The following is a 19537-nucleotide window of genomic DNA, read 5'->3' as shown; positions in this document are numbered from 1 at the left end:
AAAGTCCAGGCCCAGATGGATTTACTAATGAATTCTTTCAAACCTTTCAAGAGGAACTTCTACGAATCCTGGCAAGATTCTTTCATGAAATCGAAAAACAGGAACACTTCCAAATAGCTTTTATGAAGCCAATATCACCTTGATACCTAAACCAGACAGAGATGCTACCAAAAAAGAAAATTACAGACCAATATCACTGATGAATACAGATGCAAAGATCCTCAACAAAATCCTGGCAAATAGGATTCAATGCCTCATTAAGAAGATCATCCACTACGATCAAGTAGGTTTCATCCCAGGAATGCAAGGCTGGTTTAACATCCGTAAATCTATCAACATAATACACAACATCAACAACAAGAAAAATAGAAATCAGGTGATCATATCAATAGACACAGAGAAAGCATTTGATAAGGCCCAACACCCATTCTTGATCAAAACTCTCAGCAAGATGGGAATGGAAGGAACCTTTCTCAATATAGTTAAGGCCATCTACCACAAGCCAGAGGCAAATATTGTCCTCAGTGGAGAAAAACTGAAAGCCTTTCCTCTAAATTCTGGCACAAGACAAGGCTGTCCTCTCTCACCATACCTATTCAACATAGCACTGGAAGTACTTGCTATAGTGATTAGGCAAGAAAAAGATATCAAGGGAATCCAGATAGGAAAGGAAGAAGTCAAGCTCTTGCTGTTTGCAGATGACATGATACTCTACCTAGAAAACCCTAAATTCTCTACGAAAAAGCTTCTAGAAACAATAGACTCATATAGCAAGGTGGCAGGCTACAAAATTAACACACAAAAATCAATGGCCTTTCTATACACCAATAGTAATAAGAAAGAAATGGACATTAAGAAAACAACCCCATTCACAATAGTGCCACACAAACTCAAATATCTTGGAATCAACTTGACTAAAAATGTTAAGGACCTATACAAAGAAAACTATAAAACTCTGCTCCAAGAAATAAAAGAGGACATGTGGAAATGGAAGCACATACCCTGCTCATGGATTGGCAGGATTAACATCATTAAAATGGCAATACTCCCCAAAGCATTGTACAGATTTAATGCGATCTTTCTAAAGATACCCATGACATTCTTCAAAGAAGTAGATCAGGCACTTTTGAAATTCATATGGAACAATAAACACCCTAGAATATCTAAAGCAATCATTGTGAAAAAGAATATGGGAAGAATTACTTTCCCCAACTTTAAACTACTACAAAGCAATAGTTATCAAAACAGCATGGTATTGTAATAAAGAAAGGCCCCCAGATCAGTGGAATAGGCTTGAATACTCAGAGAATGTTCCCCAGACATACAATCACCTAATTTTTGATAAAGGAGCAAGAAATCCTAAATGGAGCAAAGAAAGCCTCTTCAAGAAGTGGTGTTGGCACAACTGGCTAGTCACTTGCAAAAAATTGAACTTAGACCCCCATCTAACATCATGTATGAAGGTTAAATCCAAATGAATGAAAGACCTCGATATCAGACCCGAAACCATAAGATACATAGAACAACACATAGGTAAAACACTCCAGGACATTGAGACTACAGGCATCTTCAAAGAGGAAACTGCACTCTCCAAGCAAATGAAAGCAGAGATTAACAGATGGGAATATATTAAACTGAGAAGCTTTTGCACCTCAAAAGAAATAGCGACCAGGATACAAGAGCCTCCCACTGATTGGGAGAAACTATTCACCCAATACCCATCAGATAAGGGGCTATTCTCCAAAATATACAAGGCACTGGCAGAAATTTACAAGATAAAACCGTCTAATCCCATCAAAAATTGGGGAGAAGAAATGGGCAGACACTTTGACAAAGAAGAAATACAAATGGCCAAAAGACACATGAAAAAATGCTCCACATCACTAATTATCAGGGAGATGCAAATCAAAACAACTATGAGGTACCACCTCACACCCCAGAGATTGGCACACATCACAAAGAATGAGAACACACAGTGTTGGCGGGGATGTGGAGAGAAAGGAACTCTTATCCACTGCTGGTGGGAATGCCATCTAGTTCAACCTTTAGGGAAAGCAATATGGAGATTCCTCCAAAAACTGGAAATCGAGCTCCCATACGACCCAGCTATACCACTCCTAGGAATATACCCTAGGAACACAAAAATACAATACAAAAATTCCTTCCTTACACCTATATTCATTGCAGCACTATTTACCATAACAAGACTCTGGAAACAGCCAAGATACCCTTCAACAGATGAATGGCTAAAGAAACTGTGGTACATATACACAATGGAATATTATGCAGCTGTCAGGAGAGATGAAGTCATGAATTTTCCTATACATGGATGTACACAGAATTTATTATTCTGAGTGAAATAAGTCAGAGAGAGAGAGAAAGACGCAGAATGGTCTCACTCATCTATGGGTTTTAAGAAAAGTGAAAGACATTCTTGCAATAATAACTTTCAGACACGAAAGAGAAAAGAGCTGGAAGTCACAGCTCACCTCATAAAGCTCACCACAAACAGGGATGAGTTTAGTTAGATAAATAACTACGTTTTGAACTATCCTAATAATGAGAATGTATGAGGGAATTAGAAAGTCTGTCTAGAGTACAGGCGGGGGTTGGGTGGGGAGGAGCAAGATTTGGGACATTGGTGATGGGAATGTTGCACTGGTGATGGGTGGTGTTCTTTACATGACTGAAACTGAAACACAATCATGTATGTAATAAAGTTGTTTAAAGAAAAATATTTTAAAAAAGATAGAAATGAAAATTACATAAACATTGTACTTAAACTGCATGGGACTTCAGCAATTGAGAAAAAGACTTACCGTTAGGAAATGAAGTTGAAAAGATAAGATTGTTTTCTCTTCTGTGGTTAGCAACTTCTTTATTATCTTCAGAAAAAAGCTTCTGAAATCTATTTAATAAAGGTGCAATGTCAACAAAAATTAAAATCAAAACAAATCCAAGAAAATATACAGAAGGCCTCTGAAGTTCTTTGATAGCATGGCAGTATAGGTAAGGATGCAGGTAGAGGAGATGTAAAAAGAAATTTGGATACTTTATTGGAACCTTTCCCACTACTTTTTTTTAAATTTTGGTTTTTGAGTCACACCCAGTGGCACTCAGGGGTTACTCCTGGTTTTGTGCTTAGAAGTCACTCCTAGCAGACTCTGGGGACCATATGGAATGCCGGGATTCGAACCACTGTCCGTCCTGTATTAGTTGCATGGGCCTTGCCACTGTGCTATCATTTCAGCCCCATTTTCCCCACTTTTTAATATAAATTAAGATGACTTATTTTGTGTGTATATGATTCTAACCATGAAGGCAGGTGGCAGAGAGTCAAGTGCTGAGATATACCGAAGTGGAATAGAGGGCCTTGTCTCAGACTGGCCGTCTACTCTTTAGACAACATTCTGCTGTGACAACTCAGATGATTAACTCAACCTTGCAGTGCTTTGACACATCAATAACAATTAAATTCAAAGAAAAAAAAAGAAAATAGCTCATATTCTGTGTTGTTATTTTAGAAAAAAAAGAAATCAGCAACTTTCCTAGGTGATTACAAATATTCTTTCTGGGTTGAAATGATGTCAAAGTGAAAATGCTTCCCCAAACCCAAGAAATCAATGGATGATTAATAGATTTGAGAGGTTCTTGAACATGTATCTTAGGAAAATAGGAAAAGAGAAAAGGAAAAAAGAAAGTAACTGAGAGGCTGGTGTGGTGGCGCAAGCAGTAAAGTGTTTGCCTTGCCTGTGCTAGCCTAGGACAGACTGCAGTTAGATCCCCGGATGTCCCATATGGTCCCCCAAGCCAGGAACAATTTCTGAGAGCATAGCCAGGAATGACTCCTGAGTATCACCAGTTGTGGCCCAAACACCAAAAGAAAAGTAAAGTAACTGAATACTAACTAGATATGTTTATTGTACACTAAGCATATCATGAGTATTATTTAAATTATCTTTTTTTAATTTAAATTATCTTTATAAAACATTCATACCCTGAGGATGAACTCCTCAGAGATGTGCTGATTGCTGGATGTTTGAGAATTTCCACTTCTTTCTATGAACACACTAAGTAAAGCCAAAGTTGGGAGAGGGGTGACCCCCCAGAACAAGTCTGGAAAAATTTGGGAGAGATCTACTATCCCCAATGCTATGGCCATATCTATGAAGGAGATTAGGCTCCCAAACACATGCAGGGTAAAGCTGGCCTTACTTAGTCCACTGAATATACTGGTATGGCCACAGAAGCAGAAGAGAGGCCAGAAAGCGCTTCTGATGTAAGAAAGATAAATGGATAGTCTATATCCCAGTTGGCGATCCGAGTTTGAGGAAGTGTGTGGAAACACTCCAAAATATGCCATTGTCCCCAAAGCAAGCTTAGCTGAAATTTTAGTCACTGCCAATAGAATGGCATGACTTATGTTCCTAATCATAAGTGCCATGGAGTTACTATTATTGAATACAATGGCTTGAGAATATGTAGTAGTTATAAACCAGCCTCCAGGTCTAAAGATCCCAGGACACCTACTTAGGTTAGAAACAGAATCAGCTCTGACTTTTAAACATGCATTCACAATGCCAGGATTATTCCTTTCTGTCTTCTCTTTCATTGGAAATCATTCCAATGAATGATTTAGTATAAATGGAAAAAAAATTACATAACATCAGGAATGTAGTCTACTTAAGAAATGGCATGCTAATTTAATGGACTATTATTCAAACATTTGTTTAAACAATTCAATATAGATCTATTTTCTTTGGGACACCAACATTCATTCCCCAAGGAGAAAAAAAATTCCATTTTAAGATGAAATAATCCTTTGAAAAATTCAGTTTTTGAGGATTTGGATACAATTATTTTATATGTTCAAAAATAAACCACCATATGTTTCTATACATGCCCTAACCTTGTTTATGGAAAAGCTCATTGAAGCCACTAATGCAGACTGATTACCTCCTAGTTTAAACACACTGTTTAATTTTATAGAACAAAACTGGTAAATCATTCCAATACTCCTACTCCTTCTTTCTTGGTTAAAAAAAAAAAAGATACATGGTGGGGACAGAGTGATAGCACAGTGGAAGGGCATTTGCCTTGCATGTGGCTGACCCAGGACTGACCCAGGTTGGATCCCCAACATCCAATATGGTCCTGGAGCTTGGCAGGAGTAATTTCTGAGTGCAAAGCTAGGAGGAAAGGGAAAGGAAGGGAAGGGAAGGAAAGGGAAGAAAAAAGGAAAGGAAAAGGAAAGGAAAGGAAAGGAAAGGAAAGGAAAGGAAAGGAAAGGAAAGGAAAGGAAAGGAAAGGAAAGGAAAGGAAAGGAAAGGAAAGGAAAGGAAAGGAAAGGAAAGGAAAGGAAAGGAAAGGAAAGGAAAGGAAAGGAAAGGAAAGGAAAGGAAAGGAAAGGAAAGGAAAGGAAAGGAAAGGAAAGGAAAGGAAAGGAAAGGAAAGGAAAGGAAAAGAAAGGAAAGGAAAGGGGGAGGGAGAAAGAAAGGAAGGAAGGAAGGAAAGAAGGAAGGAAGGAAGAAAGGAAGGAAGGAAGAAAGGAAGGAAGAAAGAAAGAAGAAAGAAAGAAAGAAAGAAAGAAAGAAAGAAAGAAAGAGAGAGAGAAAGAAAGAAAGAGAGAGAGAAAGAAAGAAGAAAGAAAGAAAGAAAGAAAGAAGAAAGAAAGAAAAAAGAAAGAAAGAAAGAAAGAAAGAAAGAAAGAAAGAAAGAAAGAAAGAAAGAAAGAAAGAAAGAAAGAAAGAAAGAAAGAAAAAAGGTAGACACATGGTGCCAGCAATCAGCAGAAAGTTCAGCCCCTCCAGAGCTGGTAAGAGTCCATGGAAAGCTAGAGCATTAGGATTAGGACAGTCTCAGGCTTCTTCATGGGACTTCTGGAAGTGCTGGCCACTACCCTGTTCAGCCCTGCCCCTTCCTCCATCCTCATCTTCCACATATCCTTGCTTCAGTTCAGTTCTGAGGCTTAGTTCTACAGTCATTTCCTCAACAGAAAGCTCCTTAAGTGCCTTTCCTACCAGACACAAAATCTAGAAAACATACTGTTGATATTTTTCTGTCTTCTGTATCCTCTTTTTCTATTTAAAGCATTATCACCATTTTATTTTATTTAAAAATAAATGCTTTACAAAACAATAATTGGGATGGGGGAAGCCTCAATAAATACACCTTGAATAAAGTAAATACTATAAATACTACTATTCTCTTAAATACTATTTTTTTTTTTGGTTTTTGAATCATACTCAGCAGCATTCAGGGGTTCCTCCTGGCTCTATGCTCATAGATTTCTTCTGGCAGACTCAGGGGACCATATGGGATGCTGGGATTCAAACCACTGTCTTTCTGCATGCAAGGCAAATGCCTTACCTCCATGCTCTCTCTCCTGCCCCTTAAATACTACGATCGTAAAATTCTTCAAATTTATGCATAATTCACCCTGAAGTAAATGATATATATAATTTATAATATAATATGTTATAAAATAATATATAATATACTATAATTATATGACACATAATTACATTAAATGACATAAATTATATATTATAAATATGTTATTTGTGATATATGTAATGTAATATTTATAGTATAAATATATGTATTTAATACAGTGTTGCTATAAGAACAGAAACATAAATATTGAAAATCATTATAAGTACATATATTCATTAATAAGCTCAATTACAAATTTCCTTCTCTCCTCCTTCCTTTCTTCTGTAGAATAATGAAGAAAAGGGGCTGGAGAGATAGCATGGAGGTAAGGCATTTGCCTTGCATGAAGGACAGTGGTTTGAATCCCGGCATCCCGTAGGGTCCCCTGAGCCTGCCAGGAGCAATTTCTGAGCATAGAGTCAGTGGTAACCTCTGAGCGCTGCCACTGGGCATGACCCAAAAAAGCAAAAACAAAAACAAAAAAAAGAATAATGACGATGAAGAAAATATCTCTCATTGCCATTGCTCGCCTTACATGTATGTATTACAACATAATATACTTGCAAGTGTTTAGAAAGCATTCTACTTACAGGTCTCCTGTTTGGGCTTCTATAATCTCTCTCCTTCTGATGCCACATAACCTCTAATATCAGAGGAAGTATGACAGCAGGAATGAAGAGTAAAGAGAATGTGTAAGAAAGTGGGGTTCTGTCTCAAAAGATTGTCACTTAACCTGTGATAGAGGCAAGACCATGAAAACCACCAGAAAATCTGGGGCTGGGAAAGGTCCTTTGTTTTCATTGCACATCTAAATGCAAGGACACTGACCAACCATGAGAATGCGGGGAAGACATAGACATTAGCACAGAACTAGACCAGTACTTCATCATACAGCCTCTGAGAACCCCTGGATGTTCCGAGGAGGGTGCAGGGGGGAAATGCATACAAGGAACATTTATGGCCGAAAACTGAGTGGCCAACAGTAGGACAGGGTGAAGGAACAGGAAGACACAGGTTAAAAGTAGGCCATAAGTGGTTAGAAAAGATTGAGATCTTTTGTCCTAGTCTGTTGGGGAATGAGGAACTTTCTGATCATCTAATGGTGAGAAAACCAAATTCTGACAAAGAGCTCCAAACACAGCCATTGAGGACCAGAATGTGCACAGGAGCACTGAAGACCTCCAGTTCCCAAACAACTGAAGTCCCTGTGGGTCTTTAATGTATGAACTATAATTGTATAAAATGAAGACAGCTGTGTGTGGGCTGGAGCAATAGCACAGCGGGTAGTATGTTTGCCTTGCATGAGACCAACCTGAATTTGATGCCAAGTACCCCATATGTCCCCTGAGCCTGTCAGGAGTGATTTCTGAGAGCAGAGCTAGGAGTAACACCTGAGAGCCACTGGGTGTAGCCCAAAGACAAAAGTAAACAAACAGAAAAAAAGACAGCGGATGTTTTGGTGGTGTGGATTGCAATAACTGCAATAACCATAAACGAGACTATTGTAATTATATAACCTAAATTATAATTTAATTTTTTAATTCCTTTTCTTGGCTGTTATTGTTGTTGTTTATTTGTTTTGACATGGGGCACACCCAGCTATACTTAGAGCTTAGTTCCCTGCACTTAGGGATCACCCCTGGCAGGGCTCAGGGAACCATATGTGGTGCCATAAATGGAATCTGGGTTAGCCACATATTGTACTGTCTCTGGGCCCCCCAGTAGTGCTTTTCACCCAACTTTCCATCTATTCCGAAACAAGGCTTGCTTCTTTATGATTAATTTTTTCATGCCTTTCTCTATTCCTTTCCTTCCCTAGTCTAAGGAGAGTTGACCTCTTCCTTCACTTTTAATGTGTCCCATTAACCTACTTAATAGGTTGCAGTGGCAACAAGGGGAAACTTTATTCAAGTAAGAACAGGACATTCTGTCATTACCTTCTTTCTTTTACTAACTGTGAGCTTAAAAATGGTGCCTCTGCACCCCAAAAGACATCCTGAAATCTGTTTGTTCTCCTACTGTTATTTAAATGATAAGATATGGGAGCTGAGAACTAAGCCCTCAATGTTTTCTCTGCTGATATTTGGTTAATTAGATTTTTGGAAGGAGCCAACTTCTGACTCATACCCCTTAATACCCTACTGTGGCAAGAAGGAGAGGGACATGATTTTATTTACATTGTTTTTATTTAAAGGCTATTTGAGCCACATTCAGTGATGCTCCAAGCCTTTGTGCTCCAGGTCCCACTCTAGAAATTAAACCTAGGATTCCTGTATGTAAAACATGCACTTAACAGGTTCCAACTTACTTGCACACGGCCAACTTTGGTTTGATCTCTGGCATCTCTATGATCCTCCAAGTGGCCAGGAGTGATTCCTGAGTTCAGAGTCAGGAGTGACTCCTGACCACAGCAGAGTGTGGCCCGCAAACAAAAAAACCAAACCCCAAACTGTGCACTTACTCTTTGAACAATTGGGGGTGGGTCATGATTTTAATACTCACATGTGAGATAATATGCTTTTTTTTTTCTATTTCTCAAATAATGCTGAGGTCACTCCTGGTAAACTCTGTCTACCACGTCAGATGGTACAGTGTTTGGACCTGATGTAGTCGGGGTCAGTCCTGCAGGGCCATTTGCAGTGCTGGAAACTAAATTCAAGACTTTGTATATGCATGATATGTGCTCTATGACCACTATTACATCTTCCACAGATACAACCAAAGTTTAGAAAAGCAGTCTCTCTGAATCTCTGTCTACTGCAGTGTTGAATCTTTGTCTTTCACGTTATTCCAGCTTTAAAACAGCTTTAACTCTTCTATTGTCAAGACTACCTTTGAAGGGCACATTGGAAACTGGGCTCAAATTTGTGTTTTTCCCAACTTGCGTGCTAAAATCCTAATCCTCAAAGGTGGTGATATCAGTTGGTGGGAGCCTGTAAAAGGTGGTTGGATCATGATTCCTAATAAGATGAAAAATTTGTCAAAAGAGGACCAGAGGGGCCAGAGAGATAGCATAGAGGTAAGGCATTTGCCTTGCATGCAAAAGGACGGTGGTTCTAATTCCGGCATCCCATATAATCCCCCAAGCCTGCCAGGAGCAATTTCTGAGTGTAGAGTCGGGAGTAACCTCTGAGCACTGCCAGGTGTGACCCAAAAACCAAAACAACAACAACAACAACTAAAAAAGGACCAGAGAGCAGACAAAAAGCAGACTGTAGGTACCCCAGAAGAGGGAGGGCCTGCATCCCAACATGCCAATACTCATTCTGCCCCCACCACTGTGAGTGGGTGTTACTAAGTTGCCCAGTCTCCGGGATTTTGTTATACTAGTCTAGAAGATAAAGACATGAGCTTTTGTTTCTATTCAAAATATAAGAGAGAGACAGAGACAGAGAGAGAAGGAGAGAGGGAGAGAGAAGGAGAGAGAGAGGAAGAGAGAATGAGAGAGAGAGAGGGAGAGAGGGAGAGAGAAGGAGAGAGAGGGAGAGAAAAGGAGAGAGAGAGGGAAAGAGAGGAGAGAGAGAATATACGATGTATCAAGTACTAGAAGAGCAAGATTGAGTGAGACCAATCAGAGGAGCCTGCTGAGGCCCCAGTCCACTGCTGCATCACTGTGCCTGCTACTAAGATCAAAATGAATCTCGTTAAAGCTTTATCCTGTGTCCAAACAAGCCTGCTGCTTTCAAATGCAAAACCATGCTTAGCCCAATGAGGACAGTGGGTAGACAATCCAGTGCTCCTAAATGTAAACCCTATTTAGCAAAGAAACCATGCCAGATGCACAACATCAAGAACAAGAGCATCTGAGTAGACTAAGGGATGGGCTGAGGCTAGTCCTTCATAATGCAGTGTCAGTGTCTGCTCTTAAAAAATCTCTTACTCATTAGGGACAGTGATCTAGTAAAAGCTCTATGAAACACAGCTATGTTGCTTGGCACTTTCATTTCAACATGGGTGCTTGGGGATTAGGGATGAACCTAGTGGTGCTTAGGGGCTGTTCCTGGCTCTATGCTTCGGAGTAACCCCTGTCAGTGCTTAGGGAAGATAGAATCATAGCTACAATTGAAGCAGCAAGAGTCACAAGTGTGACACACACACACGTGTGTGTGTGTGTGTGTGTGTGTGTGTGTATAGATAGATAGATATAGATATAGATACATATAAAACCTATACTATGTCTCTGGCCATCTACATTATATCTATCATTATATCAATGATGAAATACTATGATGTTGTAGCATAGTAGACAAATCAAGCCCTTAATATTTTGCAGAAGGAAACTGAAGTGCAGAAGATATGATAAAGATAAGATAAGAATTCCCATAGGGAAGACTGGGTAGATGGAGGGAGGAGTTAAAAAGGTGAAATTCTTTCTTCAAAAATTGAAAGCGATTCATGCAGCCGACCTGGTTCAATCTCCAGGCCCATAAATGGTTCCTCCCTTGGATGACCAGAGGTGATGCCTGAATGCAAAGTCAGCAGTAAGCCCGCACCCCCTAATTGAAAGCAGATTTCAAAAGGACAGCCTGCTTTTGGAGACAGTTGGTAAAAGATAACAACATTGTAAATCTGCATTTACGAAAACATCAGCATTCTGTTCTGCATAAAGTTCCCACAAGCAGCCAAATGCTACAAAAAGACGCTTTGCTGGCTACATATACTATTAAGTCAACTTGCTTCATTTAGTTTTGTAAATCAAACCTTGGGGAGCAAACATATTGCCAAACATTTAAACGCATGGATTAGAAATTTAAGAAAATAATTTTAATTTTTAATTAATAAAGCATGTTAAGAATAATTTTTAAAAGGTACTACAGATATTCAAAACTTAAGAGTTGTTGTGCAAAGACAAAATTACCTTGAAAATCTCTTTAGATGTTGGGATCCAGTGAAGTTTAAGTTTTTCTTGTTGAAATCTAAGGGAAAAGAAACAATGTAATATTGAAACAGCTATACACCAAATTGAAAAAAAGAGAAAGGAAGGAAGGAAGGAAAGAAGGAAGGAAGTAAAGAAGAAAGGGAGAAAGGAATAAGGAAGGAAGGAAGGAAGGAAAGAAGGAAGGAAGAAAGGAAAGAAAGAAGGAAGGAAGGAAGGAAGGAAGGAAGGAAAAAAACAATTGGAAAAAAGAAACCATTAACTTGAGAAGAAACACTACAAAAAAATGACAAATTGAATCAAATTCCACATACACATTTTAAATGAGCAAGTTTTTTCCCTTCTAAAAATTAGCCAACATATTCCCTAGATCAAACAACAAAGTCAAACCAGTTCAGTGCTATCATTTAAGCTCACTATGGTTATAATCCAAACTCAAAGCAATGAAATATTAAATATAATATACTCTAGGGAGAGGGGGAAAAAAGCAATGTTGGTCAAGGTAAGCAGCAATGTGCAGAGCTAGCACCGCCTGCTATATCTGAGGTGCTTAGAAGCACATATAGGGTGGGACAGAGGGGCAGGGGAATTCTGAAGGGACACTTCTGCTGTTATTCCAACTGCTATTCAAATCCAAACAATGGCAACACATCCAATTAACCATAAATTGTTTTTCAAGACAGAGATATATAGTATGTAAGGATAGCTGAGAACAATTCCATACGGCAGAGACACTTGGTCTTGAGTAGATGAGCTAATCTAAACCAGACACAAACAAAATTTATAGCCAGTCTCATGGCAAGAAATCTGTTGGACGGCATTTGGCAGTGTAATCTTTTGTCCACCAAGGAAACCACAAATAGACCACTTACAGAAACTTCTCCTACAAAGTGCCTTTTACTGTTTATTATGGGGTGGGGGCTGAGGGGGGAGAAGGGGCTATGGAAAAAGAGACACATACTATACCAGATGCTGGGTCGTTATTATCTGGCAAAATATATCACAGTTCCTGGAATTTGGAAATGCTGACCAAGTAAAAAAGATACAATAAAAGGAGTGGTATAATGCCAAACACTGAGATTCCCTCGATTATAGAAGTATCTTATATATTTGAAAAAGAAATCTCATGCAACTATTAAATATTGTGTTAAAATAACTCCCCCATCAAAGGCTGGTATTGCTCTTCATAGAGTATTTGGGCTAGAGAAAACATTTCTTTTGCATCAAGGCTCAATTTCAAAATGTAACATGCAAAACAGCTTCAATGTTTCCTTCAACTCCATCAGCGAGTTACTGTCTCTGCCAGAAGTTCCACAGAAACAAAGCATTTTCATCTGCTTATAAGTATTTCTGGAGTTACAAGGAAAGCAAGAATGGGACCTTGTGTTTGAAAGTAGGTAGGTGATTTAAAAGACGGCTTTGTTCTTCTCAGGTTAATTGAGAGTTCATAAAATAATAAAAAAAAAAACAGACTAAAGAATAGTATATCTATAAGTTGATTCCAAGTCTGAGCATATCACTCTGCCGTGCAATTTTTTCCTTTTGTGGTTTAGCTATCTTGCTTTCTTCAGCCTTTCGCAAGGCAAACTAACAGAGAAGCTCAATCAGATATCTAAAGGGTGCATTGCAAGAAACTGTATAATTAACTGATGCAGGGAATGGAAAATAAAATAGGGGTTACAAAGGCATTTATTACAGTAATAAGAGAAGCACCAAAGCGCATTTTCTGACTCTTGACTTACCTTGTATGTTAGAGTACTTGCAAGCTCCCAAACAACTGGAAACCTCTGGGCTTCTGAACATGGTCGCATATAAAGTTCAGTAACAGAGCATGCTCTATAGCTAAGTCACCAGCCCCAACCCTTCAGCCATCTAGGCAGAACCCGGTGGAGATTTTTCAGAGGGCAAGGCTAGCATAATCAGGCACTGGTGTCCTTGAGAACATAGCAAGTGAGAGACGCTGCAGGCTGGGAACAGCTCAAAATCTGTATCAGACTATGAGCAGAAAAGAGACCTGTGGATGCTGAGACCCAGTTTTTTCTGTGAGGGGACACTGAGGATGTTACCACTTCAGAGCAAAGGTCCAATCGCAGCCAGTGCTGCCAACTAACCCTCTATGAGGCCTAAAAAACGACTTCTTTCCTTCAAAATAAATGGAGAGGACTCTAAGCAACCAAACTGCTCCACAGCTGAGTTCAGTGAAATCTTGTACTTAAGGCAGAGCCAGTTGCCCACCCCCCACCTCCACCATTCTCCCACTCCAGCCCCATTAACAGTTAAAGATTGATGAACAACATATGAGTGAAATTGTGAGAAAAGAAAAGGCAGATATTACTAGAGGTTCAAAAAATTTAACTGGAGGGTGGGGGAATGCAGCTTGACGGTAGATTGCCCTTTCCCTAGCTTATTATTATTTAAAAAAATTGTGCTTAAATGTTGTTTTTTCAGAGGTGGTTTAGGTTTACTGCTAACCTGAGAGAGCGGTGCACATATTTCTCAATTCTACTCTCTTTCTTAATTCACTCTCTACCCTGTCGATATTTCCCACTGAAGCAGTAGTACATTTTGTGTTTTGGGGGGAAGTGCAGAAAGGGGGCTACTTAGCAGTGCTCAGGGGCTAGGAGACCATTCCTTGTAATACTGGACCCAGAAAGGGGGACCCCACAGTTCACTGATTGTGACCAGTAATGTCATGCTTGGGTGACTAGGTTATATCCAGTGGTGCTTGGGGCCATGCAATGCAAGAATCAAACTTGGGGTCTTAAGACCCTTTTAGCTATCTGCCCAGTACCTGAGCTTGTATTTTTTTAAATCAAGGATAAACTTACCTAATCATGATTTTCACTGAGGTTCTTTATTGGGGTTGTTATATTCTATGGGTTGTGACATGAATCCATCATTACAGTATCAGACAGCTATTTTCACTGACCAAAACAGTCCTCTGTGAACTGCCTGAATATTTTCTTCCTCACTTTCCCAGCAACCACTAATCTTTTAATGTCTCTGTAGATTTGCCTTTTTTGAATTGTTGTTAGTCAGAACTTAAATTTAACTCCTTCGGATTGGCTTCTTTCACTCAGTTATTTGCATGTGAGGGTCTTCCATGCCATTTCATGATTTGACAGCTCATTTATTTTTATTTGTGAATAATAGTCCATGGACTTGTTATACCACATTTTCTCCATATACCTTCTGAAGCACATCTTCACTGCTAGCAATTTTTGGCAATTATATATTAGGGTGAGACAAATATCTGTATATAAGGTGTTATTTGACCATATATTTTTTTACTTTTTTGAGTAAACAGTTGCTAAATCATTTAGATAGTATGTTCAGTTGATTTGGTTTAGTTTTGATTTGGGGGCCACACCTGGCAGTGCTCAGGACTTACTGTTAGCTCTGCACTTAGGGGTCATTCCAGGCAGTACTCAGGGGACCAGATGGGATGCTGGGGGTGAAACTGGGGTCGGCCTTGGATGAGGCAAGCACTCTACCCGCTGTGCTATCGCTCTGGCCACTAGAATGTTCAATTTTATAAGAAATTGTCAACTGTCTTTTAAAGTGATTGTGATAATATATGTATTCTCATCCACAATTTGAGCCTTCCTGGGGCTCTACATACTTGTCAATATTTATGCATTAATGTTTGGATGGTTGCCATTCTAATAAATTATTATGGTTAATTATGCTTTACTGAAGACATGATGTGGAATACATTTTAACATGCTTATATTCTTATTCTCATATCTTTATAGTGAGGTGTCTGAGCAGGACTTTGATATATTTTTAATTCAGTTTTCTGCCTTTATTTTTGAATTTGTGGGGCCGGTGAGGTGGCGCTAGAGGTAAGGTGTCTGCCTTGCAAGCGCTAGCCTAGGATGGACCTCGGTTCAATCTCCTGGCGTCCCATATGGTCCCCCCAAGCCAGGAGCAATTTCTGAGCGCATAGCCAGGAGTCACCCCTGAGCGTCAAACGGGTGTGGCCCAAAAACCAAAAAAAAAAAAAAAAGATATATTCTTTGTATATCTGTCTAATGGGGCTTGATCAAGTGAGTCCCTTTGCAAATATTCTCTATCACGATTTTCCTCATTTTTCTGATGCCCTCTTTTACAGACCTTAAATTTTAATAATTCCAGATTATCTATCCTTTCTACATGCATTATAATTTTAGTGTTACAGTTAAAAACATATATATCACTCACTACCATACCAAAGGCCCTCTTGGCTTCCTCTTCTGTTTTCTTTTAGGAATTTAAAGTCTTTTGTGTTCTACAGTTAGGCTTATGAAACATTTAAAAATTGTTTTTTAGGCAGACACTAAAGTTTGTGCCGACATTTCTTTTTCCCCCATGTGGATATGCAGCTTTTCCAGCACCAGATGTATAAGAGACTATCTTTGCTGTACTGGATTACTTATGAGACTGTGCTCTGCTCTCAGCATCTTTTATGCCCTGTATTTGCTGGTCTCTCTAATCTCATGCACAGTGATTTCATCTATGTTCTCCCCTCTCCTATTAATTAAAACATATTTTTTCCTTATCTGTTCAGTTTTTTGCTTGCTGAAATGGGGGTCTGACTTCTAATTTTCTACTAAGAAGAACAGAAATAATAGAACATTCCATATTAAAATTTTGGGGGCCATACTCAGCAGTGATGATGGACTTTCTCAGGAAACCATGCAGTGCCAGGGCTTGAGCCTGAAAACTGAGCCTCCAGTATGCACAGAGACCATATAGCTGTTTCTCTGAAGTTCCTTGTTTCTTTTCATTGAAACTTGTAGCTCATGGACCCAAGCAATTCCCACAACTGACAAAAATGAGGGGGAGAGAGAGAGAGAGAGAGAGAGAGAGAGAAGCTTGCCTTGCATGCAGCTGACCTTAGTCAATACCCAGCAACCAGTTTGGTCCCCTAAGCCCCTCCCTGAATGTAAAACCAAGAGTAAGTGCTAAGCACTGCCAGGTGTGACCCCAAAACCAAAAAAATAAATAAATAAATAAATAAATAAATAAAGCAAAAAGCTATTTTAAAAATTAAAAGAATTCTTAAAGTGAACCTAGAAGAATCACTTTTACAAGAGAAGGATCTTGAGAGTGTGAAAAGCAACTTGCTCATGGTGAGATACTTGGTTATCGAGGGAGCCATTAGGATATTGGATCAAGATCACTATTTATTTACTCCCATTCTCTTCTACCAGGAGGCTGAGTCCAGGAGTTTATCCATCTGTCTAGTTTGTGCTGAGCACTGTACCTACCAGTATCTAACAGGCTTGTAGTGAATGATTGTAGAATGGCCATATGACATACTGGATTAAAATTTTCCAAAAGATTGAACACATACTCTTAAAAGATTTGCATCGAAAATCAAGATAAATCATTTAAGCAGAGTGCTTAACTACAAACTTCACTTGAAAAGGGAGAATTTTGGGGCCGGGCGGTGGCGCTAGAGGTAAGGTGCCTGCCTTGCCTGCGCTAGCCTAGGACGGACAGTGGTTTGATCCCCCGGTGTCCCATATGGTCCCCCAAGCCAGGAGCGACTTCTGAGCGCATAGCCAGGAGTAACCCCTGAGCGTCACCGGGTGTGGCCCAAAAACCAAAAAAAAAAAAAAAAAAAAAGAAAAGGGAGAATTTTATGACAAAACTAAGTCACATCAGCAAAAGGTTTATGTGTGCTGGTTGCTATTAGGGGCAACTGTAGCATGTGGAATTTCCTTCTTTTTGTTTTGCTTTGTTTGTTTGTCTGGTTTGGGGGCAGTACTCAGCAGTGCTCAGGGGTTACTCCTAGTTCCTGGTAGTGCTCAGAGGACCATATGGGATGCCAGGAATTGTACCTGGGTCAGCCAAGTGCTAGTCAAATGTCTTACCCACTGTGCTATCACTTTAACCCTTGGAATTTCTTTATTGTTGAAGTTTGTTCCAACTTTTAAAAGGTGAAAAGAAATATAGAAAAAATGTCAGTTACAAAAAATTTCAGCAAGGAGTAATATAAAATCCATGAATGAACTTATTAGGAGCTTTATTGCCAGGTTATGTCTAATGAAGAATAAAAAGAAAAAGGGGGTTGAAAGAAGAGACCAAAAAGGGAATGGTGGTAATTGGTTAATCATAAATGATCAGATGGGATGAATTATAATGAAGCATGAAGTATTATGTTCGTATAGAACACTTTATAAAGAACTTTATTGAAAACTATGCTCATCACCATTCTGCTTTTGAAAACTACTCTTCTTACAGAATAGTCAATCAGAGTTAGCCTAAGGAAAATCAAACTTCCCTTGCATTTATTATTAGGGGATACATTCTAGTTTTGTTTCTTATTTATTTCTTTTTTTAAGTGAAAATGTAAGTTTTTATTGGAACTTATTTAGAAAGAGTGAAGGGAGAGAAAGGGGATTATATGCTAAAAATATGCAAAGAAACACGGCTGAGAGAGAGAGAAAGAGAAAAAGAGAGAGAAAGATGTTCAAGAAGGACATAGGCTTGAAAGCAAGTCTTTAGAGAAGCTTTTTAAATACAATTCCAGCACAAAATAGAAAGAATTTTAATACTGGAGATGAAACCATTCTTGCCTCTCCCTTCCAGTAAAGTACAATATCTAAATAGAGCATGATTGTTGATACAAAAGGCACATCATGATAGATATACAATTCAAGTTCCTATTTACATAGTATTTCATGTCATCAAATCAAACTAATTCAGCTCAGATATTTATATTTTATAAGAGAAACAAGCTCTGGTAACTATTCACTTATTGTTCAGTAATTAATTAAAATAAAGATGATAGCAATGATAGTTGTTGCTATTTTAGGCTAGCTTACTCACACAGGAGGAACAAATGAACAAACACATTTTTCCATTATTCTGTTTGTTAACATTTTATTTGTCTGCAGGGAGAATTCTACTGAGTGGATATGATTCACCCTTTAGGGAAGACCTAGTAATCTGAAGCAATAATAGACCTGAGGATGGTTCAATGATAGAATACCTGCCTTGTAGACATAAGGCCAGAAGTTCAATACCCAGCACCAACTCATGTCATGTGTGCTCCAACAGCACTACCCTGGGATCCCCAGCGACACAACAAAATGTACAGTGTGAACACTTCAGCTAAAGTAAAAGAGCAGCACAACTAAGTGTGAGAGCATTGCCACCAAGCATGTACCAGCTCATCATGGAGGAATAGCAGCAGCAATGGGTTAAAGAAAGCAAGACTCAAATGGTCATGGTGCTCTCCTCCCTCTCACCTATGTCAGGGTACCACCAGCAGCTCAGCAGCAAGCCAGGACAGACATAAAATTCTGCAGTGTTCCCCTGAGGAATTCTAATCCTTTTCCTTTCCAAAACACTGAAGTCCTCCATATTCAGAAGCCACGCTTTAGAGAAAGATTCTATTGGATGTGTCATGAAAATACACGTTAAAGCTGCCATGCTTTAGTCAAGGAGATAAGATGGGGGACGCCAGATGGAGGAAGAATCACAGGCATTTATTTGACATAAATTTATGACAGACATAAATTTGATAGGTGGGTTTTAGTTAGAGGGTTGGAAGAATCAACAACTACTTCGAATAGGCCAGTGAGATGCTGACATCCCAAAATGAATCATTATTGTATCAACTGATGCCTTGGTAAATCCAAAACTATTAACTCTGGCAAAATTGGAGGTGGAGGGGTCCTTCTGATACCCTGGCTTTCATTTTGCAAAATGTTAAGTGACTCCCTTTAAACCCACAGGGCCGGAAAAATCCATCTCTTCTAACTCACCCTGGATAATACTTACTTTCCTCAGAAGCAAGGCCACACAGTAACAAAGCTATTGAAGCAAACTGCCCCAGACTGATGCAAGAGTCTCTCCCAGAGCCATAGCTAACTAGCATGGGTTTCTTTCTTTTTTATTTATTTTTTATTTTTTTATTTAAACAACTTTATTACATACATGATTGTGTTTGGGTTTCAGTCATGTAAAGAACACCACCCATCACCAGTGCAACATTCCCATCACCAATATCCCAAATCTCTCTCCTCCCCACCCAACCCCCGCTGTACTCTAGACAGGCTTTCTATTTCCCTCGTACATTCTCTTTATTAGGATAGTTCGAAACTTAGATATTTCTCTAACTAAACTCATCCCTGTTTGTGGTGAGCTTCATGAGGTGAGCTGTACTTCCAGCTCTTTTCTCTTTCGTGTCTGAAAGTTATTATTACAAGAATGTCTTTCATTTTTCTTAAT

The 19537-nt window shown here is 39.1% G+C and overlaps 1 protein-coding gene across 1 annotated transcript in view; it reads right to left on the bottom strand.

The window, feature by feature from the left end:
- The window catches only part of SVIL (supervillin), a 261406-nt gene that overhangs the window by 104126 nt on the left and 137743 nt on the right, over window positions 1-19537 (bottom strand). Inside the window, exons 4-5 of the mRNA XM_049777469.1 lie at window positions 11294-11351; window positions 2820-2908 (exon numbers count right to left, since the gene is read on the bottom strand). The gene's annotated coding sequence lies outside the window, so the exon portion shown is untranslated. The remainder of the gene's footprint in view (window positions 1-2819; window positions 2909-11293; window positions 11352-19537) is intronic.

The sequence above is a fragment of the Suncus etruscus genome, chromosome 7 (genome assembly GCF_024139225.1).
Source record: "Suncus etruscus isolate mSunEtr1 chromosome 7, mSunEtr1.pri.cur, whole genome shotgun sequence".
NCBI classification, from domain to species: Eukaryota; Metazoa; Chordata; class Mammalia; order Eulipotyphla; family Soricidae; genus Suncus; species Suncus etruscus.
This window is presented reverse-complemented; position numbering and strand designations above follow the sequence as displayed.